The sequence below is a fragment of the Lonchura striata genome, chromosome 1A (assembly GCF_050655825.1).
Source record: "Lonchura striata isolate lonStrDom1 chromosome 1A, ASM5065582v1, whole genome shotgun sequence".
Lineage (NCBI taxonomy): Eukaryota > Metazoa > Chordata > Aves > Passeriformes > Estrildidae > Lonchura > Lonchura striata.
In genome coordinates this window covers 5500111-5514917 of record NC_140741.1, presented here as the reverse complement: position 1 = coordinate 5514917, position 14807 = coordinate 5500111, and the positions used below count along the sequence as shown (strand labels likewise).

General features: G+C 41.9%; 1 long non-coding RNA gene across 8 annotated transcripts in view; it reads left to right on the top strand.

The window, feature by feature from the left end:
• LOC110473198 (uncharacterized) overlaps window positions 1-14807 on the top strand; it is a 105744-nt gene that overhangs the window by 65257 nt on the left and 25680 nt on the right. For all 8 annotated transcript variants that reach the window (XR_014951951.1, XR_014951946.1, XR_014951950.1 and 5 more), the window contains 2 exons: window positions 1200-1275; window positions 3124-14807. The exon at window positions 3124-14807 is cut by the window's right edge and continues 25680 nt beyond it. This is a non-coding gene — a long non-coding RNA (uncharacterized LOC110473198). The remainder of the gene's footprint in view (window positions 1-1199; window positions 1276-3123) is intronic.

Below are 14807 nucleotides of genomic sequence, written 5' to 3'. Positions count from 1 at the left end.
AGCTCCTGGCTTTACTGCAGCTGCTCTGTCATGCAGCACATCTCCATGAGCAGATACTTGGAGGTGTGTCTCCCTCCAAGGCACAACCACAGCAGTTCAAGGCAGAAGCTGCCCACATCAAAGTTGGAGTAAAAAGTCCCTTTGGGGTTCAAAGTGTAAGGAGCTTTGTCAGGACTAGGTTGATCCCACAAAGTGGGTGTTGTCAAAGTCCAGGAACCTCTGAAGGCAGTGCAATCCTTCAGGTTTACGAACACAAGCCTTTTAAGGAGGTCTGAAGATTGACTTTTCCATAAATATGGATCAGACAGGAAGTACCTGTTTATGCTGCTCTAATTATTCAGTCTGCTGCAGCAGCTGCTGATTTGGTGTCTCACGAGTCAATACAAATAGTGGGGATGTTGCTGAGGAAAGAGGAATTAGCACTCAGCAAAACTGATGGCTAGAGATGAAGAAGATATTGCAGAGAGAATCCTAGACTGTGGGAGTCTAGGGCATCCCTATGGCTGCTTTGGACTTTGACAGGGGTTCAGGAACCCCCTTGTACAGAGCCCTGAGAGACACTGTCTGTGATCTCTGTCCATGGAAACGAGTTTTCAATCTTAAAGGATGAATTACCAGCTCTGAGTGTTTGATATAAGTAATAATTAAGTGTGGCACGGGTGCAAAAGTAAAATTTTAGGATTCTAGATAAAATTTTAGGATTCTAGATTCTATATATATATATAGGTGTATATATAGAATATATATATTTTATATATATATCTATAGATATACAGCTATCTATAATCTAATATCTAGATCTAGATTGTAGATATCTAGATATTTTATCTATATCTAGATATCTAGATATAGATAAAATTTTAGGATTCTAAGAAAGGGGATAAGATAGAGGAAATTGGGTGTGCCTTGTCCTTTTTCTCCTTCTTCATGCCCTCCATGTTTCACTGTGGTGTTGCATTTTTCTGTTGGTTCAGGCTGGGGACACACTGTCCAACGTAGGTGACAGATATTGGCACATTATTGTAAATCCAGCCCAGGGAGTTTCTGGTATTTAATGTTTGTAACATCCCACTGAGGGCAGAGCCCCACACGCTGCCCTGCAGGACAGAGCTGTGGCAGGGCAGCAGAACATGTTAGAGATAAACAGAATAAACAACCTTGGAACCAGCACAGACTAATTATGTCTTCTTCTTTGGCAGGGGGCTGACAGACAGAGACTTTCAACAATTTCAGAATCATCAATACCACAGATTATGACACTGGACTACCTCAACAGTAAGGCCTCTTGCAAAATGTTTTTCTATTTCTTTGTGAAACACCTCCGAGATTTGGACATTTTTACCTCAAGTTTCTTTGTGTTCTTCTATTCAGTCAGAGACAAATATTCCACTTTTTTTTTTCCATTAGCCACCAGCTGAAAGAATAAATTCCATTTTCCTGTGCTCAGACATGTGTGATGCCCTTTTGCACCCCATGCACTCTGCTCCATACACATCCTCTCTGCAGCCCCCGTGCTGTGCTGCTGCCTGATATGAAAAGAACGAGGGACTGGGGACTAAACTGAAAGCCTGACATTGTGCTGAGGGAATCGATTAGCAGATAACACCTTCAGGAACTGATGCACACACAATTTGTCTTGTGCTAAAGGGTCTGAGTGACAGTAATGACTTCTGTGGCTGTACCTGCCCAAAGCTTTCAGACACGGTTATTGCAGTTAGACACATAGCGGTAGTGGTGGTGGGGCCTGAAGAAATTGTCAAAGTTCTTGGGGTTACTTATTTTTCTAAGAACCTGTGTTTTTCTAATCCCTGACAATTTGCCTCACTGGAATAAAAATCAAACCTTATCTATGACTCAACAGTAAACTGAATAAATTAAAAATAATAGGCATCCTTATCACTGAGTTGCAGTGACTCTGGAAGAGTGCAGAAACACACTAGGAGTAGCACATCTCACATACAGTGTTCTCTTTTTGGGTGATACTGGAAGCAAAATTATTTAAAGAAAATAACATATTTTGTTTACTGTGATGGGAGGTTAACAAGGTTTTTAAGCATATTAGGGTACTAAAGGAACTATTTAGGAGACTAATTTCCTAAGGCACAAATACACATCTACAAATAAATATGTAACAATATATATAAATATGAATAAGGACTCTTGGTACTCAACCCAAAAACTTTTTTATCTCTGCCAAAAGAAAAAGAATTGTGGAAAGTTTGCACTTAAGCATATCTTTTAAGTAGATAAATGGAAATATTTCTGTTTTGGAGCATAAAGTCATTGTAGGAAAGGGATTGCCATAAGAATATGTCTGAGGCATATTGTGTGATGAAGTTTTTCTTTATAAACAAACAAACAAAGAAGTAAATAATTACAGTACAAAGGAGCTCTTGTAAACTACCAGAAAATTGTGTAATAGAGCAATAAGTTAATAGTGCTTCAGAGCTCAATCTGATTTGTTTTCTTCATTACACAGCCAGATAGATACTTCTGTTTTTTCTGTTTGTTTCAGAAGGATTTCAAAATCAGTAATCAAGGAGATGATATTGAATTAGGGCTGATTCTGAATTTAGTACCTGAGGCAAACAGTCTCTCAGATGAAATCAGCTCACAATCACAGGCTTACCTTTTTTCCTCATTTAACTGAACTGACAAGAAATGACATGAAAGTTAATGTTAAGCATAATCTGCATGGCCTGGCTCCTAGAGAATGAGAATACTCTGAAAAACACAAGATGACCCTGCAAATTTCCTCCAAGGAGATGAGACCATGTAGTCAGCCCTGGTGGCTGCAGCTGCCCATGGTCTCAGCTACCCATGTGATCAGGGCTGAGAGAGTTTTGAAGGGATAAACTGAAAATTAAGTGAACTCTTCCTTTCTTCCACCTGCCTGTTCAAATCTGGGATCTTATCCCTTTACAAGAAGATTCTTTACAAGAAGATTTCCAGTGCTTGGCTTCTCTCTCTAACTACACACTGAGTGATGCTTGGTGGTGATGGTAGGGTGGTTGTTTCCCAGACTGGAAAGGTGCCTTGCCCTGCTGCTGCCTTTTTTCACTCCCATTTTCTTAGCTGCTGCTTCTTTCCTTAAGCTAAACCATTTTTTCTCCCATTTCTCAGGGCCAAGCTTTTTCTCTGAAGACCAGTGAATTATGGGGCATCAGTTTTCAAGAACTTTGCTGTTCTCCTATGGCTAAACTGAGTATCATAAAGAAAACCAGCTTGTATCAAGCTCTGGGCCACACATTTATGTTTCTACAAAGAACTGGTAGCCAGTGTAACAGGTCAGGACTGGGACTTCACGCTGGGGGTAAGTGGCACAGTGGGATTATAGGCACGGGTGCAACAGCCTCTTCTTTGACCATACTTCTATGGGAAGTGTAAATCACCTTGTAAATCACCTTCTAATTCACCTTGTCCCCGAGGCTTCAAAATTCTTGGGCCTTCATTACTGCCATGCTTTTATTGAATACTTACCCTGAGTTAGGGTCTCTGTGGAGATGTGAAAACAACTTAATTACTTAATCCCTAAGCAACAGCCAAACAAAAACCCAGGAGTTAGGGATGAAATGCAGAAGGCATCTTTTATCTCTGTTCAGAATCCTAACTTACTAATGGGGCCCTTGAGAGTTTTTTTTCTGGTTTTTTACCTATTAATTAATGAACAGAGAGAGAGCGAGAGAAAGCAAGGGGGCCTTTTCTATGCTTTGTGGAGGTTTTTGTATAAATAGAAGAAATACAGATATTAAGCTGAATTTTTGAGTATTTTGCTGGGATCCAAAAGATTTGTAGGTGCCTAACTACCACTTTATCTTTGTATTGTTCATAAAATGGCAATAGCACTCACAGGTTTGAGCATTCCTCAGATCTCAGCCAGGATCTTTCGCTGTACCCCTCTTATTCTTTAGGTTGAGTTCTTTTTAGCATGGGAAAGAAATACCTGCCAGAAGCAAGGCAGAATATGTGCTGGAGGCTAAAAATATGGTCAAGAAAGATATTGCAGATTGGTACCTTTGAGACAAAGCAGAGACATCCACATCCCAAATTTTGCAGCATATAAGTTTAAAGCTGGCTCTGAGCAGGGATTTTTGGTGCCTGGCTGCAGAAGGAATTACCAAGGCTGTGTTAAGAGATGAACTTCCCTGTGTAAGGGCTCAGGAGAATGAAGCAAATGCATGCCTGTGATTCAGGATAAACAGCACATTCTGTGACAGGCCCTGCAGAAAACTAATTGGCAACACCTTCAAGAGGGACATGTGTAAAATGCTTTTTCTCCTAAGATATGGGCACAGATGAGTATTCAGATATAAGTACCTGGGTAAGGGCAGGATACACAACATATAATTTTCTCCAGTGCCTCTCACTTTTCCTTTGAATGTTGATAAAGGGTTTGACCTTTCTTTGAAGGCACAGAGTCTGGGTGCAGCTCCATCACACTACAGGTGAAGCACTCACTCACAGCAGGACCTGTACTCCTGCTCCTTTCCAGTTAAAAGACATAAAATCATTATTCCACTTTCCATATCTTCACTGCCATGCTGAAAAAAACACTAAACTAGAAGGACTTAGGGTCTCCTATGACAGCCCATGGATAAAACATCCCTCATGTGAGCAGAGGGGATCAGATCCTACAGCCCCTATGGGCAAGCTCTGATTCCCCTTATGCTGGAGCTGGTGGTATCACAGCAACCAACCCACCAAGCATGGTTTAGGCAATAACACTGGAAAAGGGATACAAACTCATTCCTTTGAGTTTAAAATTCACAGCGAGAAATATCCAAACAAGCTTTTGAGGCACAGATTTTGAGCCTTGCTATTTTCTTTAGCCAAACCGTGTTTGAGCGCTTTCCCTCTGGAGTGTTCTGATAACCCTTTGTGTGACTGACCAGAGGTTTATGTCTGTAATTCTAATTTCACTTCTTGTCTGCAGCTTTTTTAGAAGGAGTCTATGGAAATAGGTATCTGACTGATCCTTCACTTTTTAAAATTATTTTGTTCCAAAATAAGGACTTTATTCTGCAAAGCAGCACAGTTTGTTTTCTCTAGCAGAGGAAGGAAATTCCCTAAATACACTGAGGTGTTGCAAGGATTGTGCTTGATCACAGTCAAAAAAAAAAAAAAAAAAGCTGGAAGCTGAGGTATAGACCAGAGGTTTAGCTATAAACCCATTTTTTCTTGGACAAGCTAGCAGACTTGCCAAGATCTCTGGAAATATTTCTGTGCTTTGAATGAAGTCCTTTGTGAAGGTAATCATGCTCAAGGGAATGGGTAAAACTGGAAGACTGTTGAGGACTATAGTAGATTTTCTGAGTTACCTTGCAGCTGGGAATGCCAAGACCTTGAGGATAACAGTGTGGGAAGCCCCATCCATTGTGCTGATTGCTGTTCAGCACTCTGTTCTGGCTGCTTTGAGAAGCAGAATCTCTGGGTAGACCTAATGTCGGTGTTTGGAGAGGCTCAGGGGCCCTCTCACAGATATGCCCAAGCTCCCTGTTTCAGAAGAGTGGGGATCAAACCTCAGGGATCATAACAAGAACAGGGAGGTCACCACGTGGTGGAAAACAACTCCTTGGTAAATGGGTGCCAACAGCTGGGATGGACTAAACCCAACAGTGCCAGCATTGACACTTGTGTGTCTCCACTCAGGTGCTGCTTTGGGCTTCTCTGGTGACAGAGGTAATGAAATAAATTGACTTTTGCATTTGAGATGCAGCTTTGTGGTTGTTCTGGCTGGCTACCTGTATTGACTCACATGCTTGGGTAGTACTTGCAACAAGAAGTTCCAGTTATTCCCTTAGATCCCCAGTTGCATCTTTCAAAATCTTCCCTACTTGATTCCTCTGCTCAGAGGAGTGAAGGACCCACCAAGTCCCTGGTGCAAGGAAGGAAGGGTCACGAGGGAGGAGCAGCTGGCAGTGTGGGCTCTGTAAATGTCTGTAGAGTACAACTGCAAAGGCTCAAGACAGATTTTCCTGTCCAGGTACAGCTCTGGCTGCATGAAATGCTGTCATGGCTCTGACGCAGCCGCAGATGGCAGTGACTGCAGCAGTCATTCCAAATAAGTGGCCATTTTCCTGAAGCCCTTGACAATAAAGACTTGGTTTACAAACAGAAATAATAATTAGTAATTTCTAGCTAGTGGAGAATCTGCTGAGAGTTTTTGGTGTCTCCCTCTACTTGCTTGTGCTGAAATCAGATCCAGAGCACCTGCTCCGGGTCCAACCTCCCAACTCTTGCGTGAGCGAAGAGCTGGCTGGCTTTGATCTCTCACCAATAAATAAACACAAGAAAGGCTTTTTCAGTGGATGGGAGCAGTCCTGTTTCCAGGTAACCATGTCCTTTCCTCATGAATCACTATGGAAACCCAATTCCCTCCTTCTGTTTCCTCTAAATGAGAAAGCATGTTTCCCTGCTAGCAGAGAGGGAAACTCTTTAATTTCCTATTCCAGTCCTTGACTCCTCAATAATGGAGGGTCACTTTTAATTCTAATGTGAGGCACTGAAATTTCAGCAGTGTTGAAACAGACACCCCAGGCAATCTCACAGCTGCTTCAAAATAACCTGCTCAAAATGCCTTGAAAAGAAATTAAAGCTTTTTCTCTTTTATTTTCTTTTTTTTTTTTTTTCTCTCAGAGAATAGTGCTGTTATGTGCAAACAAAGATGTAGAACACAACTCAGCTCCCATGTCTGACACCTCCCGTGGTTGGTAAGGTGTTTCCACCTACACATTAATTTCCATCATGTTTAGCTGATGCACAGGAGTTTCAGAGGAGTCAGTCATGAACTTGAACAGGTCTAAGGCCAGCATAAAGCTTTCTGAGAACATGGTTCCCATCTTAAAGGGTGTTTTCCAAGCTGCCTTCTGTCTGCATTAGTTCAGGTTTTCCCCTTACCAATTTGTGAGATTGTACTGGATGACATGGAGAAGTGGCATTATGAAAACAGATATATTGAACCTTGGTTATGGTCAAAACCCCACCAGGCAGTACTGATCCCACCTATACTCCCACATTCATTTAGAAAGTTCCCATTTTCAACAAAAAATTAAGGCAGTAGTGTGTCCCTGAGCCCTGGACATGATCAGATACTTAACTTTTATTGAAATGCTTTTGACCAGAGAAAATGTGTTTTTTTTTTTGGTTTATTGGCTTCCAAAAGTTTCAAGAATTCTGTCACTTGATGTTATTGAAGCCCTGTGATATTCAGTGGTTTTGATACCAAAGATCTGTGGTTTTCTTTCTTGGTAATCTTACCATGTGCACAGAGTTTTTAAAATATAAGTTGGTGTATCCTACTCGTACCCCAGATGGGTTTATCAGCATGCTTCCTTTCCCAGCTTGCAAACTGAGATCTTACCATCTCCCACATTTCCACTTGTTTATTTATGTGTCTTTATCCTGGGAGCTTTGCAGCTCTACAGCCATGAGTGATATTATCCATTCACCCTCAAATTACCATTATTGCTTCCTTTAGAGCTATAAAGATGTCTGAAGGCATCTGCAGTTTCAGATGACCAAGGAAAACAAAACAGCCCTTTCCTGTTATTAGCTTCCATGGCAATCAGACAATTAGTTTCCACTCTAATAGACTACTTCCCAAAAAATTCCTTTATTTTTTCTTAAATTGCTGCCACTGAAGTTGAGGTAGGGAGAACCATGGGCAGGCAGCATTTTACAGCTCTCTTTCATGGTGCATTAGCATGTTTTTTCATATTGGAATTCTTAATTTCAAGACAAGAAGAGTCTTCCAGTGGAAAAGACTGAGAGCCAAAGGTTTCAATAATTTTGAATACAGTTATGAAAATGAAATAACTTGTTCTACCTGGAAATTTTATTTTTTAATTTTTGAATGATCTTAACAAAAAAAAAAAAAAAAAGGATTATTTTCCCTCAGGATATTTTAAGATCACTTTTTATGCCCCTCCAAGGATGCTGCAGTTGAAATTGTCAGAGATCATACATTATATGTGCAGTATTGCTCCAATTCTATATGCAGATACACCCAAGTGGAAGCAGAAGCAAAAAAAAAACAAACAAAAAAAAAACAACCCAGAGAGATGCTCCTAAAAGATTTTTGGAGGTTCTCTCTCAGCAAGTGAAGCCAACCTTGCAGGTCTTGGGAGAGCTATCTGTAGAACAGATTTGTTATAGATTTTGCTGGAAATGAAAACCTTGGAGAAGAGCCTCACTATGGCCAATGCATCAGAGGAATGGAGTGATGTCAAGCAAAAGCTAAAATGCTCTTTCCTGGTACAGAGTATGATTCCCTCCAGCAGAGATAGCACATAAACCAGCACACAGCCTCACTCCAGATCCATCACTTGCCTTTGATGGATGCCCATCCCAGATTAAAAAGAGAAAACTCTACTCTTTGAAATTACTTCATCGTGAGACTGAATCCCTTGTCTCTTCCCAGTACAATGGTCTAGTCCTCAGAACAGTACAAGCTTCCAATTAATAGTATAGAAAAATATGCTTTTGTCTTGCATAGCTGCACAAAGTACATAAAACAAGTCTAAAAAGATATTCTAGAACTATATTGTCAGATGCTGATTGCTTTGCATCATTGGAAGAGCTCTTGCTGCAGTAACCCAAATATTTAATGTATTATAATAATTAACTATGTGAAAAAAAAAACTTTCCAATTGCCATTTAACTGTCCTTTTTGACATGCAGTTAAATTCTCCTTTGTGATAAATCCACCAACCAGCTGGATAAGAAATTAAAGAGGGGTTTCTAAGTCTTTTAAGAAGATCTCTGTTCCTGGACCCTCAGCCCCAGGGGGAAATGGGGAAGGCTGTGGTCCCAAAAATGAAAAACTGAACAGTTGCTTTTTCCCTCTTGGCAAAGCATCCTTGAAAAGAAAAATCCTAAAAGCAGTCTGTCCATCCATGCATTGGTGATGAGAGCACTGTGCATGGAAAGGAGAGCTGTCACCACGGCAAGTTCTTCTCCAGGCAGTGCCATGTGTGACATGGAAACATAGGCAGCTGTGTTTCTTGGGGGTCTGTGGCACGGGAGAGACTCCTCTCTCCCTCGATGGATTGAGTATTGATCCTCTGAAGGGTGGACACCTAATTGGGGGTCCAAGTTGTGTCTCATTGCGGTTTTTTGGAATTGAGGGGGGGAGGAGGAATCTTTTGGAAGGTTTTCATTTTGGCTTTAGTGTGTGGTTTTTTCATCCTTTTTTTTTTCCTCTTATGGTAGTAGTAGCTTAATAATGTTTCTGCTTTGTTATTAAGCTTGGGCCTGCTCTGCTCTGTTCCTGATCACATTTGACAGCATTCAATTGACAGGTTGCATTTTCATGGGGGCGCTGGCATTGTGCCAGTGTCAAATCATGACACCCCATTTCCATTTCAGATCAGATTTAGTTCCTGGGTTTATGCTGCAATAGCAACACATGCAGGAGCAGCAGCTCTGAAGGATTCTTGGGGTTGTTGCCATCTCCTAAGGAGGAGAAGCTGTGTGGGTCATTTGGGCTGGATAAACCTGGGCTGGGGCTTTGCCAACTGAAGCCCATTGGGATCCTGGGGTCCATCAGGAAGAGCAGTGCCAGCAGCTGAGGGGCGATGCTGCCCCTCTGCCCAGCCTGTGTGCACATCTGCAGGGCTGTGTCCAGCTCCGGGCCCCTCAGCACAGCAGGGCCATGGAGCTCCTGCAGCGGGGCCAGCGGAGGCTGCCGAGAGGATTCGGGGCCTGGAGCAGCTCTGGCAGGGAAAGGCTGAGGGAGCTGGGGCTGTGCAGCTGGAGAGGAGCCCCAGCTGAGAGGGGCCCTCAGCCCTGGGTGTCCCTGGCTGCAGGGAGGGCTCCGAGCAGGGCCCAGGCTCTGCTCTGGGGCCCAGCAATGGCACCAGAGCCACGGGCAGGGACTGAGCCCAGGAGGCTCCACCTGGGCAGGAGGCACAGCTTCTGTCCTGGGCAGGGACCCAGCCTGAGCAGATTGTCCAGAGAGGCTGGGGAGTCTCCTCACTGGGGATATCCCAGACCCCTCTGGACACAATCCTGTGTCCTGTGCTCTGGAATGGCCCCGCTGGAGCGGGGAGTAGGACCATGACCCACTGTGGTCCCTTCTAGCCTGGCCCATTCTGTAGGCTTGGAGAGTTCTTGTTCCATGTTCAGCCTTGGAGAGGTATCAGAAATCTCTTGACTGCTACATTTTTTGTGTGTGGACAAAGACGCATGCACACCTCTGTGTTCTGGTATCTTACAGGCACAATTTCATGTCATATTGGGTGGAAAAAAAAATAAAATCTATGGATCTATGGTTGGGTTCTTGAAGAAGTCCCTTACGAGAGGTGATTGGCAGGATGCCTCTGCTGGCCGTTCACACCTGCCTTGTGTCCAGCCAAGTTCCAGGACCTGTACAACCTCACCCTAGTAGAATTCCTGTTGAGTATCCAGGAGGAAAGCACTGCACTGACACCAGGGGAAGGCACAAAGGTGCTGCCTCTTGGTGTGTTGAGCTCAGCACTGTCACAGTGACCCGGTCACTCTGCCCACTGCTGCATGGACCAGGCAACCATTCCCTCTTCTGCTCTTCACAAAGCATATGTCACAACACAAATGAGGATCTTTAAATGGTTTTGTTCATAGATGCTCCCCTTCTTGTCTTTTTAAACATTTTCTCAAATTCTAGTTGTAATGTTACAGTTGTTTTGATAAAGGACAAAATAGGAAGAGCAGCAGCAAATTAATTTCTGTTTCTTTCAAGAAATATAAACCAGAAAGTGTCCTATTAAAGATCTCCTGCACTCTCATAAATGATGTTGATTACAAATATAAGCATTTGGAACAGAAAATAAGTTTGTAGAACCAAAATATATTTTAACAAAACCACACAAATTACTTGAAGATATTTTTAAAATCTATTTTCTCATCAGTTCTTTGTGAAATAACTGACTGGTTTTGGCCAGCTCTAGAAGATATTGCTAGTGATCTGTGCAACAGAAAGAGGATAATAGAAATGATTGCATCAACAGTATGGCTTAGCTTGTTAATGTTACAAAGCAGAACTGAGAATATTAGATGTAAGTGCTATAGAAATAAAAAATATAGCATAAATCCTGGAGAAAAGTCACTCTATAATAGGGCTAAATTTAACCTGACTGATATGAAGTACAAAGCTTTTCCAAAAACCATGCACAAACAAAATCAAAACAAATCAACAAAATATTAAACAACCACTGTAAATCAGTGTACTCTATAAACCTCCATGGGTTCACTTTGACTCTTGGCTGTTGTTGCCTTCACAGAAACTTTGTGGTGCTGCATGCAGTGTTCAGAAGTGCCTAACTCACCTGGGTGCTCCTGAAAATGTTATCCATGAGCCACCACCCCATTTTTTTTAAGTTTATTATTCATCAGAAAATAGGCCATTGACTAAGCTCATCTTAATCAGCCAGTACCAGAGACTTCAGAGGAGATTAAAACCAGAGCAGGTCATGTTATTAATTAACTGGTGCCCCCATTTAGTTATCTTGAGAAAGGCCAGTTTATAGCCCAGCACACAAATTTTCTGCCATTACAGAGAGAAGCTAAATTGTGGATCCTGGATGGAAATACATGATACAAAGGAGGATGTTTCTCCAAGCAGCCTTTTGGTGCAGTGTCATTTCCCACTGTTCCAGCAGGTAGAGCCATGGTTTCAAATATTTTCCAGGAAAGCAGGTGGTCTGATCATTTGGGTTGAGTACTCTCTCCCCAGCTGCACTGTGTTTTAGATTAGAGCTCTGGAAATAAATCCAAAACAGCCCCAACCATTCCTCTTACCCTTTAATAACTGGTAGGAAGCTAAAACTGGGATGCCATCAGCTGGGCAAACCTTAATCTTGCTGTGACAACTGTAAGACTGCCCACAAATAAATATTTAGTTCTATGGGCTGAGAAGCTGAGTTAAAAGGCTGGCTGTCCCAATGAAGGGGGTGCCCTGTGAGGCAGCAGGAGGTGATATAACTTCCTGGCATAAACACAGTGATGGAACATGCACTCCTTTGACCTCCTGAAGCACCACCAGCAAAGGCAAAAGCACTGATTTTCCCACTGCTCCCCACCAGGCATGGACAGAGAGGAATCTTCAAGATGGATGGTATGGATTAATGTGGGGTTTTGTTTGGCTTTTGGTTTTCTTTGTGGTTTTTGTTTGGTTTTTTTTTTTGTTTTTTGTTTTTTTTGGGGGGGGGGATGGGGGTTTTTTTGGTTTGTTTTTCTTTTTTGGTTTTTGGTTTTTTTAAACTAACACTTCAAGCATACAGTGACTTTGGAAAACTTTCAGATTTTTAAAATCATAGTTTATTTAAGCAGTATTTAAACATTTTTAATGTGTGTATATTATATTTCCTTGGTAAACCAGAACTGGTTGTTTTAGATAAAGAATATAGCACTGCTGGTGTTTGTGAATTATCAGGGATAGTTTGTAACCTCAAAATATGAAGTTTTCTTGACTGAGCCTTTTCTGAACCTGGACCATTGAATTTAGATAGACTGGCTGGAGGAACTTAGATTTCTGGTTCTGTTTCAGTTTCTGGTGAACAGCTCTCTGTACAAAAAAAGAGAAACACCCCTCCTTCACATTGAACAGGAAATCTGAATCTCCAGACATTGTCTCTGCAGCCCAGCCCTGAGATGTGGCTCCAGACAAGTGCAGGGGTTGTTTCTGTATCCAGGGTGTCATTGCATGAAGGTGCACACTGCTGGAGGCACATCTTTGTGAGCTGAATCAATAAAATAGCTTGGGATATTAAATTAGCCTCTAAACACAATAAGACAATTATTTGCATTTTATTACCCTCTCTGGATGTAATTGATAGCCTTATCATAACTCATTTATTCCTTTTGAAAAATATCAGTCCCACCCAAGGCATAATAGTTCTGTAGCATAACTGTAATTATTGAGCTGTTTGAAATAGCTTACAAGTCACAGTGAGAGGCCGTGCAGGCAAATATGAATATTGGTTATTATAAAGAGAAAGAATACCACTCAGAGTGTCTCCAGTTCTAGGGTAATGAGAAATTGAATTAATGTTTTCTGGCATCAATGAACAGTGGTGTTTTCAATGCAGGCAATGTTAATTATGTTGCTTCTCATGGAATTACTGTGACTAGTGCAATTTGTTGGGGCTGAGTTCTCAAACAGTGGAAATTAGTGTAGTTCCAACAAAATCAATGAAACTATGTTTGCAGAGGATCAGAGAAGCAGCATTTTGCTTTCTGTTTCCCGGCAGCCCGCCAATATTATATAATCTTTTGTTATTGACACCAGTGATGATAGTTTTTAGCACTTCTGTGTCGTTCACACACAGCAGATCTGTACATGCTGCCTTCAGCCAGACCAGAGAGCCAGACTCCCCTCAGCATCATGTCTTCCTTAACCCAATATTAGGGTTGCCATGGAAACCTCTTAGCAACATGGAAGATAAAATGGATTGAGAAAAGGAAAGATGCAGTCAACTCAAATGATACTTTTATGGCCAGAAAACCCAAATCACAGAAACTTACTAGCTTTGGGAAAACACCAGAAACTGAACTAAAAAGGGGTGTTTTGAGATTCCTGGGTGGATTATCTCCTCATGTCTTTCACATCAGACAAGTGAAAGACTCATTCCTGGTCTGTGGTTGGCCACACAAGCTGTGGTTCAGCCACCCAGCCTATCTTTTGGTTTTAACAACAACCAGTTTTACAAGAAGCTCAGCTTCAGATCTCAAGCCTTTTTATTTCAATGATGGGAATTCCACTCTCAAAGTCTGCATTATCCTATCCAACACCCTGAACAGTGAGCAATACGCATTTATTTGGTTATTAACAAATTCCCCCTCTGTGGTTTGATGGATTTTGGCTGCATGGGTAAGACTTAAAGGATGATAAATGACACTGGATAGCTGGACTCACATGTGTTGAAGGTACCTACAACACAGGTGCAAATAAACCTTACCTCTGCATTGGTTAGACATGAATCATCTCCAGTCTTGGGACCATGGAGACAAAAAGATGAGCTGGTTAAACAAAGAGTTTTGGCTAGAACTCTGGAAGAAGAGAATTTATCACTTTTGGAAGAAGGGACAGGCAATTCAGGAGGATTAAAAGTGTGTTGTGATATTACGCATGAAGAAAATGCATTTACAATAGGTGTTAATATCCCATTCCACCTTGCTGTAAGAAACACCTCCTTTTTCCATCTACTTCACCAATTTTCAAGTCAAGGGAGGAAGAACACTCTTGGTCTTTTTATTTTTTGGGTACTGGGAAGCACAAGCTCATTTCTGGGAGCATTGAAGTGTATATTCCACCTGCTCACTTTGCAGTGGTGAAACAGCACCTCAGTCTCCAGCTGTAAAAGGGAATACAAATGCCAGTCCTAAATACTCCAGCCTTTCACAAAAGATAATGGATGAAAGATAATGGCCTCTGCTGTGCCAGAAAGTCTTACCATGATTTCTGACCATTCCTCTGAGAACAGCTTCTGGTAGGGACACTACTGCGCTACCTCTCATCAGTTCAGGCAGGTGTAATAGCCTTTGCACCCAGCTCAGCACTTGTGCAAAGAAACTTGAATGTGCCCTTTCTAGCTGAATTTCAGAGGCCTGGTGCTCAGTGTTGTCTGAGAAACCAGTGGCTGGTTTTGAGCCTTACCATTAAAAATCCTTCTAACTCCATTGCACCAGTACAGACACACATCACCCTCCCCACGTCTTTGCCGAGTGCACTTAGAGGACATGCACAGCTGCTTCTCCTGCATGATCTTTGAAAAGCTTGTCTAGCAGCCACAAAAAGTAAGCTATGTAAATGACTCAAAAGTTAGGATTTT